At 43.9% G+C, this 10,294-nt stretch overlaps 1 non-coding gene and 2 pseudogenes across 1 annotated transcript; all 3 read right to left on the bottom strand.

Moving 5' to 3' along the window:
• Positions 1 to 1,335: 1,335 nt before the first annotated feature.
• Positions 1,336 to 1,530, bottom strand: LOC139275421 (U2 spliceosomal RNA). The gene has a single exon (XR_011595717.1). It is a non-coding gene; the product is annotated as a U2 spliceosomal RNA (small nuclear RNA).
• Positions 1,531 to 1,929: 399 nt separating this feature from the next.
• LOC139275352 (U2 spliceosomal RNA) lies at positions 1,930 to 2,164 on the bottom strand (annotated as a pseudogene).
• Positions 2,165 to 5,930: 3,766 nt separating this feature from the next.
• On the bottom strand, positions 5,931 to 6,437 carry LOC139274579 (small ribosomal subunit protein uS15-like; annotated as a pseudogene).
• Positions 6,438 to 10,294: the final 3,857 nt, after the last annotated feature.

Below are 10,294 nucleotides of genomic sequence, written 5' to 3'. Positions count from 1 at the left end.
GGTCCGACATGAAAGACACAGGAATGTTTTAGGCACTGAAATGAACAGAAGTGCAATACAAGTGGTGCAAATACAATGTAACCTGTAAGGTTATGTCAGACAAGAGCAGTCCAAATGGGAAAATGTCTCATGCAAGATTTTAATCCCACAAAATATCTGACAGATGGAGCACAGGTAATGAAAGTTTCCCTGCATTTATATTTTTGAACCAAAATAATTATAGTGCATGTTTCTACAGCTGAAATTTCAATGCAACATTTTGCCTTAATTGGGCATTTTTGTCTTCTGTAACGGCCTTCCATTAATGTGTTGCACTGTAATAAAGGGGAGGAAGGTTTGCTACAGCTATACAAAGCCCTGGCTGGACGACATCTGAAGTGCCGTGTACAGTTCTACGCACCTTAGAAAGGATATACAGGCCTATGAAGGAATGCAGCTCAGATTCACCAAAATATTACAGGGCTCCAAGGGTTAGATTATGAGGAGAGATTATATAAACAAGGCTTGTATTCCCTGGAATATAAAAGCGTAACAAGTAGTCTAATAACAAATTACACGAATGAGGCCCCAGGCTCAAAATTGCAGCGATCTCTTTGCGGTTGTAACAGTCGCCTGGCTGGCCCACTGTGATAGTCGGCTGTCCACACGTCAAGGGCCTAGCAATTTGATTTTGCCCTGCAACAGGCATGCAGGACCAGACTCGGCTGGTCCAGGAACATGCGGGTCCGGTCTATGGCACCTTGCACCCTGGGGAGGCCTGCATTGCATGTGAAGGCTAGTGCATTCTTGTGCTGCTTGGCTGTGACAATGGGGAAAGAGATGTAGGTGACCAGCCTAGCACAGAGAGCCCCGGTAATACAGCAGTGCACTGTCAATTGTGAGGTGGGTCGCCAACATCACCTGCTGCAGCCTGGGAGGAGCCAGTACGTAGTGGAGGAGCCCTTCAACTAACGCTTCAGCAAGGGTCCTTCCTGCCTTGTTTTCAGTACGAGTCGCTGGGTGTGTTTATCAGACAGCGAGCCAGACACTTGGGGCAGCACAATATTGTAAAAAGGTCCTACAATAAACATCGGATCCTAATTTAAATATTTTAATCAGTGGTTGAAATAGTTCTGGCATTCTCCATGTCGGCCTGAGCAGCCGGTCCAATATGGGGGGGATGCGCACCTAACGAGTGTGCACACTCTTTCCTGCCATATTTTTTTATTTTTTATTTATTCGTTGCCAATCTTTCCAATTCTTTGTCAGATCATCTTGTCAGATTACAAATGCCAGAGGTCACCTTGCACACATCAAGGATCACTCTGCGCCAATGCACTTAGCCAAAAGGCCTAGAGCCACTGCACCGTTCCTGGAAGTACTGCAATACCAGGTTCGTGTCATGGAGGTGGATGTGTGCCGCCCACCCACCTCCTATTTCCAAAAAGCATAGGAGAACCACCTTCCTGATCCAGGGAGAACCACTTTCTGGTCATGGTTACTCCCCTGTCAGGTCAGTTACGCATGATCTTAGCCAAAAGGCCGAGATTTTTAAAAAAAATCGTAGCCAATCTTTCCAATTCTTTGTCAGATCACAAACGCCAGAGGTCACCTTGCACACATCAAGGATCACCCTGCGCCAATGCTCTTAGCCAAAAGGCCTAGAGCCCAAGCACCGTTCCTGGAAGTACTGCAATACCAGGTTCGTGCCATGGAGGTGGATGGGTCAGGCCCCCCACCCACCTCCTATTTCCAAAAAGCATAGGAGAACCACTTTGGGGTCATGGTTACTCCCCTGTCAGGTCAGTTACACATGATCTTAGCCAACATTTTTTTTTTTTTTAATTCGTAGCCAATCGTTCCAATTCTTTGTCAAATCACAAACGCCACAGGTCACCTTGCATATGCCAAGGATCACTCTGCGCCAATGCTCTTAGCCAAAAGGCCTAGAGCCACTGCACCGTTCCTGGAAGTACTGCAATACCAGGTTCGTGCCATGGAGGTGGATGGGTCAGGTCCCCCACACACCTCCGTGGAGGTGGATGGGTCAAACCTCCCCACCCACCTCCTGTTTCCAAAAATGCAAGCATATACCTTCCTGACCAGGGAGAAACCACCCGGAGGTCATGGTGGCTGGTCAGAAACGGTACTACACTTGATCTTAGCCAAAAGGCCGAGAAGATGTTCAGGCACTCATTTTACATTGACATTTTAGGCCAAAACCGACACCCAAGTCTCCAGCACACCACTGAAACTTAGCACCAGACTCAGGGAGACCTGCAGGCCAGAGGTCATTTAAAATGCCTACACCATTTAAAGGTAAGTGCGTTAGGCCTTTTAGATATACTTATATATATATACATCATTTATTGATCATTTCTTAATAATGCAGCTTGTTTCATGATGAGCAAACTATATGAATAATGCATCCTGGATGTCATCTTGCCTCAGTTGGCAGTGCATTTCAGGGTGAGAAGGTTGTGACTATTAGCACACAGAGGTAGATTAGCACAGCAATTAGCACTTCAAGCACAGGCCTTCACTCAATAAAAGCGCATATTAAGAATTTAGGCGAACAGGTCATTTCATGATTTGACATCCATTAATTTCACTTGTGGAAAGTTGTGCTCAGCATGCTTATCTTCGTGTCCTAATTTCCGGTGTGAACTCCTCTTCAGAAAAGCTGTGTGTCAGGAGGACTAATTTTCTAAATCCGCTCTATAATTTATGCTGACAATTCGGTGCAGTACCTTGGGAGTACTCCATTTTAGGAGGTTTGGATGGTGGATTGTTGAACTTTGACAACTACAGGGAATCTCTCCTGTAACCTATTCAATATTCCTTCGTCAACCAATACAACCGCAAAACCGATTAGCTGTTCATTTGTCTCACAGCTGTTGGTGGGATGTTTCTGGTCAAAGGTGTTGGTCTATTTAATAACGATCACTGCATTTCAAGCAGTAATACCTTCTGTCAAGCACTTTGAAACATGACAAAGTTCTATAGAAATGTAATATTAAATAATGTATCTTTTATAGACTCGTTTCAATGATTAATAAGTGCCTTACCTGTCTATATCAGCAAGTTAACATTAATTGCTGTTTTATGTTATTTATTTCTGTGAACTAAATTCTAGGGTTTGAATATAACTTTCTGTTCCAGTGCCAAAGGAAAAGGACTTTGATGTGATTTTTAAACATTCACTTGAAGTATTCACATAGTATGAAACTATTTTGAACTAGGCTAATTACACACTGAGTGGATCTTAAGAATATTTGACTGTAACTGGAAACAAGTTATTTTTACCTTGCATAGATCATTGTTTCTGGTCCCCACCACAAACTCCGTTCCCTAGCCACTGAGTCCATCGCTCTCCCCAACTTCTGTCTGAGGCTGAACCACACTGTTCGCAACCTTGGTGTCATATTTGACCCTCCGTGACATCACCCGTCTCAGCCCCTGCCGCAGCTCATCCGCTGCTGAAGCCCTCATCCATGCCTTTGCTACCTCTAGACTTGACTATTGCATTGCTCTCCTGGCTGGCCTCCCACATTCTACCCGACGTAAACTTGAGGTGATCCAAAACTCGGCTGCCCGTGTCCTAACTCGCACCAAGTCCCGGCTCACCCATCACCCCTGTGCTCGCTGACCTACATTGGCCCCCGGTTAAGCAACACGTTGATTTCAAAATTCTCATCCTTGTTTTCCAATCCCTCCGTGGCCTTGCCTCTCCCTATCTCTGTAATCTCCTGCAGCCCCACAAACCCCCCACCCCTCCCCCCCGAGATCTCTGCGCTCCTCTAATTCTGCCCTCTTGAGCATCCCTGATTGTAATCGCTTAACCATTGGTGGCCATGTCTTCTGTTGCCTATACCCCAAGCTTTGGAATTCCATGTCAAATCTCTCCGTCTCTCTACCTTTCTTTCCTCCTTCAAGACGCTCCTTAAAACCTACCTCTTTGACCCAGCTTTTGGTCCCCTGCCCCAGTTACTCCTTATGTGGCTCGGTGTTAATGTTTTTGTCTCATAATACTCCTGCGAAGCGCCTTGGGATGCTTCACTATGTTAAAGCCGCTATATAAATTGAGGTTGTACCTCTCCAGTCCGGCACCCTTGGGACCTGACCGGTGCCGGACCAGAGAGCTTTCCGGACCACGGGAGGTCACGCTGACCCTAGCCTTGTCAGCAGTACCCTAGACTAACTGGGTACTGTTGACAATGCTGCCGACAAGCGACCCGGCCACGTTCTACGTATGCGCTGGGCAGAACCCGACTGCGCAGCATTTCTCAGGCCCAGCTTCAGCGTCTCAGTCAGCCTCCTCGCTCCCTCTCTGTGCCGACCCAACCTCGGAGGGAACACTGGAGGCAGTGGGGAGAAGAGGAGCAGCCAGCCCCAGGACACAGCACGGGTCACGACCCCCGCTGCCGGGAATGATGCCAGACCAGGGATGTTGCCGGACTAGAGAGTCACTGACTGGAGAGGTACAACCTGCACAAGTTATTGTTGTGGAACAACGATGACTTTGGAGCATAGGGCTATATGTTATGAAACCAAACGCACAGAGGTGGACTTGTTTTAATTGGAGAAACGATTGATATGCCATTTATATTGTGGGATTATTTCCAATGGATTATGATCTGATTCCCATTATTTGCAGAATTGACCGGTTTATACAGCTAGATTCAGAAACCACTGACAAAAACTCGCGCCTGGAACATTTGATGAAGGAGCTGATGAAGGGTCCAGTTTCAACATTTTCTTACAGATGTTCACTGTGTATTTCCAGCATTTCCCGATTTTATTTCAAGGTTTCTAATCTTTTCAGTTTACCCTGCTGAAGGTAATTGGTTGGCATATTATGGGATGGCAGACCTTTAAGCACATTCTACAATAACAAATTATGAGTAGCACAACATAATATAGTTATTCTGACGGGAATCTGAAGTCCTGGAGAATTTGTTTATTCAGGCACAATGCATTAGATCACAAGAGTCGACAGTATATTTTATTTCCCCTGGCAATCAATCTAATCAAATATCGTTTCTTTAAATCTTAATTTCAAGGTTACAACTTACAATGCCTCAGAGGTCCTGATTCTGCAGCGAAACGAAGACAATCAGTTTTTTCTTCTGCAAGTGTGGTGTCACATGACGCCGATCACAGCTGTAAAACATTTAATCTGCAAAGTAATCTATGAATCTTGCAGCGCGTATGGTGTAAAAGATTGTGTGGTTAATATCCAACTGTGAGAGCAATTACTAATTGGTGCATCGTAATTAGTTTGGGATTTTCGAAAAGTACCTCGGCAAGTAATGGGCCACTAGGTACAGAAGTAAGCTTGCCAGATATCAGCAATTATGTACAAAATACACATAAATGTCATGGCACCCTGTGTGGTAAGTAATCCATTCATAGGGGGAAAAAATTCCAAGGAAAATGAAGTGCTATTCATAAGAAAATAAGAAATAGGAACAGGAGTAGGCCATACGGCCCCTCGAGCCTGCTCCGCCATTTAATACGACCATGGCTGATCTGATCATGGACTCAGCTCCACTTAACTGTCCGCTCCCCATAACCCCTTGTTCCCTTATCGGCTAAGAAAGTGTCCCTCTCTGTCTTAAATTTATTCAATGTACCAGCTTCCACAGCTCTCTGAGGCAGCGAATTCCACAGATTTACAACCCTCTGAGAGAAGAAATTTCTCCTCATTTGCTTTTGCAAGCTACATTGAATTGTTAGTTAAATACATGTGTGAAAGAATACTTAAAACTCAGAGTTGAAATGCTGGTGGATTTCAATAATTTCAGAATATTTTGTTAACTTAGTTGTCACATTTCAGGATTTCTGACTATGCCACCTCAGAGGTATGTATTAAAAATATGACTTTTGAGTTAAATTAAGCACTCATTGGGTTAAGTTCACAGGACCGCAAGTCTGAGTATTTTATTTTTTTAGATCCAATAAACCAATGAAGAAACTTCTTTGGCTACAAATGCTGAAGTTGTGGCGGATTCATACTTCTAGTTCGGTGGAAGTATCCTCTTGGACTTGTAATAACGAGCCAACCTGTGGATTCTGCTCTCAATAAGAATCAAATGGAACTTGGCATCTTTAGCCTTCCTGTTCCTCTCCAAATGCTCGCGGACAGCCACGGACAGCAGTCTTGATCAAATGGTACAAATCCACCGGAAGGTCTGGAACCAGCCCCTTGGACTTCAGTATCCTGAGGAACTTCTTCCCAGTAACAAAATGCACCTGGGCAACACCATGGGAATCCCTTAGGATCACATCAATCTGCGACAGGGTCAAGCCCTTCTTTGCCAGCTTGTAAATCTGTTCTTTACATCATCAGATGTGAGTTTGAGCCATGTGGGCACACTGCGTCTGTAAGGTAGTGCTTACTGCGACAAGGCCGAGAGCTGTGAATTAGAATTCAGACAGCGGGTCTGAACCAACATGCTTCAGACAATAAAAATATAATTGAACCTTCCAGTGATCATTTAAATCCATTGTTGCTGCAACAACTCGAAGCATTTGAGCTCAGCAAGGGATGGATTGCAGTCTCGGATGGGTGTATGGTCCATTTGACTGAAAGCTGATGCTCGAATTGGGCAAATACAACAAAAACAACAACTTATATTTATATAGCACCTTTAACATAGTAAAACGTCCCACAGGAGTGTTGTAAGACAACAATTTGACACCAAAACACATAAGAAGAAATTACGGCAGATGACAAAAAGCTTGGTCAAAAAGGTAGATTTTAAGGAACATCGTAAAGGAGGAAAGAGAGGTAGAGAGGCGGAGAGGTTTAGAGCTTAATGCCTAGGCAGCTGAAGGCATGACCACCAATGGTTGAACGATTATAATCAGCGATGCTTTAGAGGGCAGAATTTGAGCAGTGCAGAATTTGTGGGGCTGAAGGAGATTAGAGCGATAGCGAGTGGCTGATGAAAGAAATCTAACACTCCGCATGGATAGAAAGTATTACTTTGGGCTGAAGGCCAAAATGCAGAGATTCAGTTTCTACTGGCTGATTTTAAATCTCTCATCCTTCTTTTCAAATGCATCCATGGCTTCGTTCCTCCCTATCTCTGTAACCTCCTACAGCCGTACGATGTTCCGAGCTATCTGAGCTCCTCCAATTCTGGGCTCTTGCATATCCCCGATTTTAATTGTTCCACCATTGGCGGTCGTGTCTTCAACTTCTTGGGTCCTAAGCTCTCGAATTCCCTCCCTAAACCTGTCCGCCTCTCTACCTCACTCTCCTCCTTTAAATGTTCCTTAAAACCTACTTCTTTGTCTGCTCTAATATTTCCTATGTGGATCAGTGTCAAATGTTATTTGATAACGCTCCTGTGAAGCGCCTTAGGATGTTTTCCTACAATAAAGGCACTATATAAATATACGTTGTTGTTTTACAGAAAGTAATATATTTCGAAAATCCAAGTATGACCGCCCACCAACGTGAAATAACGTGACAAGTTCATCCTTATAGATATTGAAAAAGTACATATGTGAAAGACATAAATATCTAGATCAGGTCACAAAGTTGTCGCACCCCTTGGTTATGTAATAAAAACAGAAAATGCTGGAAATCTCAGCGGGTCAGGCAGCATCTGTGGAGAGAAACAGAATTAATGTTTCAGGTCAAATAATAGGATAGTGTGATAATCACTTACGAGAATGAAGGTTATCTATCGCAGATCCAAAATAATAACAGATGAGATCATTGCGCATAGTTTAAAGAAATGATTAACAGTTTTATTTTAGTAATTCAGTGGGTGAAATGTATTTTTATCAACTTGTTGCTTTTTTTATGATAACTTCTAAGCATCAAACCTAGTTAATGTAGTTCCTTGGTTATGTTTTGATCACAGGGGAAGCCCTTGTTTAAACATTCCAAGGTGTTACCTGTCGTATATCAAAGTACCCTGTTTATGTTGTGCAAAGGTTTAACTCAAAAGAAACAAGCAAGTTATTGATGTCGGGACTTGTTTTAAACTCTCTTTTATGGGCCCAGAAATCCCAGTCAGCTGCTTCCCGCGGGGGATCGGGTATAAAAACTTTAAAAAGATGCGCACCTACCTGTTCCTGCTGCGCCCACGCGCGTTCCCGGTCCTGAGGCCTCCGCTGACTGCGTTTCGCAGCGCGTGCATGTCGGGACATGCGCAGGCCTGGAGCTGCAGTCACATGGCTCTGGGCAGCCAATCAGGTAAAGTATGTTCTCATTCATAATAATGGGAACTCCGTAAGTTGGAGTTTCCATTATTATGAATGAGAAACCCCCAAACATACAAAACTCTAATAAAAAATAGAAAAAATACACCACATCTTTTTATGAATTTAAATTAAAGTTACAAAAATATTTTCCCGATTTTTTAAGAAGTTTTTTTAACTATGTTTTAAAGTAAACTAACTTAGTGGGGAGGGTTTTGAACAATAAATTGTATTTTTTTAATTTTATTTTGTAATGTTTTTGTATTGTTTAAAACTCTTACGCCTGTAAAAGTAGGCTATGCGCAAGAGTTTTCAGGACACCTGCTGGGCAAGATATGGGTAAATCCTGCAATCTTGCCTGTGCAAATGTACTGGCTGTCGAGATGCAGAGGATCTGTCAGGCTCCAGCTTGACAGATCGGAAAAGCCGGTTTTCAGCGCATGCGCATTGTGCGCCGAACACCGGCTTTTGTGATGCCTTCCCGGGTCCGTACACACTCTGTAAACACTCCGTACGGACACAGGAGGCCGGAATTTCTGGGCCATGATGTTAAGAAAAGGTTCCATTAAAGTCATACAGAGAGTGGCAACATGTAAATACAATTGTGGGGCCTATCACTGCCAAAAGGCTACACCTTTATTGCATAGTAAATTAAACTGGCAATGGTACTTTTGTTAACCTAAATAGCTCAACATGTATGACATTTATTTTCAATCACAAAGGCCTGAATTGCTGACTTATTCAATTCTTTGGTTCTGTTTTGCTATGACAAATAAGAGTAAGCCGCGAGGTATGGGAATTATAGACCAATTCTGCTAACAGGGGCAATGAGGTAAATGCTCACTGCGTTTAACAGGATAGTTGTCTACAAAGTGCAGAGACCAAAAGGAATAATCAGCATGGATTTAGAAGGAACAGGATGTTGCTATTAGAATGCAGAGCAAAGTTGAGTAAAAGGGGAGAATTTAGCATGCTGAAGCTTTAAGGAGGTATTTGATAAAGTTCAACACAGTAGGCTTACAAAGAAAAGGCTTGTGGAATTAAAAGCAAATTAGCTGTGTGGGATTGAAAACTGGTTTAGCAATGTATATATCAGGAGGAGCTGATAACAGAAAAAGCTCTGCTGGGTGGAACAATGCCTTGCAGATCATCTACTGCACACACTATTCGCCAATGAAACAGATCAACTTCTTTCTGGCTTTTCCAGCAACTGCGTATGCCAAACGATTTTTAATGAACCAATAGTGTCAGCTGTAGAATCTCTAAATGGTGTGTTTCTCTCACCAGCTGTCTGTCAAAAGCATAGTATCAAGCAAATGTACTCGAGCATTTGTTACAGCAATCTCAGCAAGTGCAGTTGTGTGATTCTACTTCCCTATAATCTGACCCAGGTTCCCATGTTTTAGTCCAGTGACCAGAAATGATGGGATCGCCAGTGTGTTGGTCGCTCCACATCGTGGGCAAAAGTGCGGCGAATGAGGGTACGGGGCCCAGAAGAGCCGAGGGCCCAGGGGCAGCACGGGCCAGCCCACACTGAGATTTGTGTGCGCACTCGGTCCGTGCAGCAGAGCAGGTCTCCAGTCGTCCTGGTTAACCCTTGCCACTGGATAAAGGCCGAGCTCTTGTCGAACCCGTGTGGTGGCTGGTGTGCAACGGTCACCACACGTTAAAAAAATCCACGCACAGGCATCTTCCACCCCCTCAACTGGAGTTCAGGACCAGAACATCGGATCCTTCATTGAAAAATCTGTGAACTCATGTGGAAGCAAGTCATGCTCGTTCGAGGTACTGCCTACGATGATGATGATGATGAGTGTCAGCTGTGGCTCAGTGGGTAGCACACTCGCCTCTGAGTCAGAAAGTTGTGGGTTCATGAGCACAAAGAAGTCGAGGCTGACACTCCCGTGCAGTGCTAAGAGAGTGCTGCACTGTTGGAGGTGCTGTCTTTTGGATGAGATGTTAAACCAAGGTCCCGTCTGCTCTCTCAAGTGGATGTAAAAGATCACATGGCACTATTTTGAAGAAAAGCAGGGAAGTTATCCCCAGTGTCCTGGCCAATATTTATTCCTCAATCAACATAACAAAATAAAACAGA

This window comes from Pristiophorus japonicus, chromosome 10 (genome assembly GCF_044704955.1).
Source record: "Pristiophorus japonicus isolate sPriJap1 chromosome 10, sPriJap1.hap1, whole genome shotgun sequence".
Classification (NCBI taxonomy): domain Eukaryota; kingdom Metazoa; phylum Chordata; class Chondrichthyes; family Pristiophoridae; genus Pristiophorus; species Pristiophorus japonicus.
This window is presented reverse-complemented; position numbering and strand designations above follow the sequence as displayed.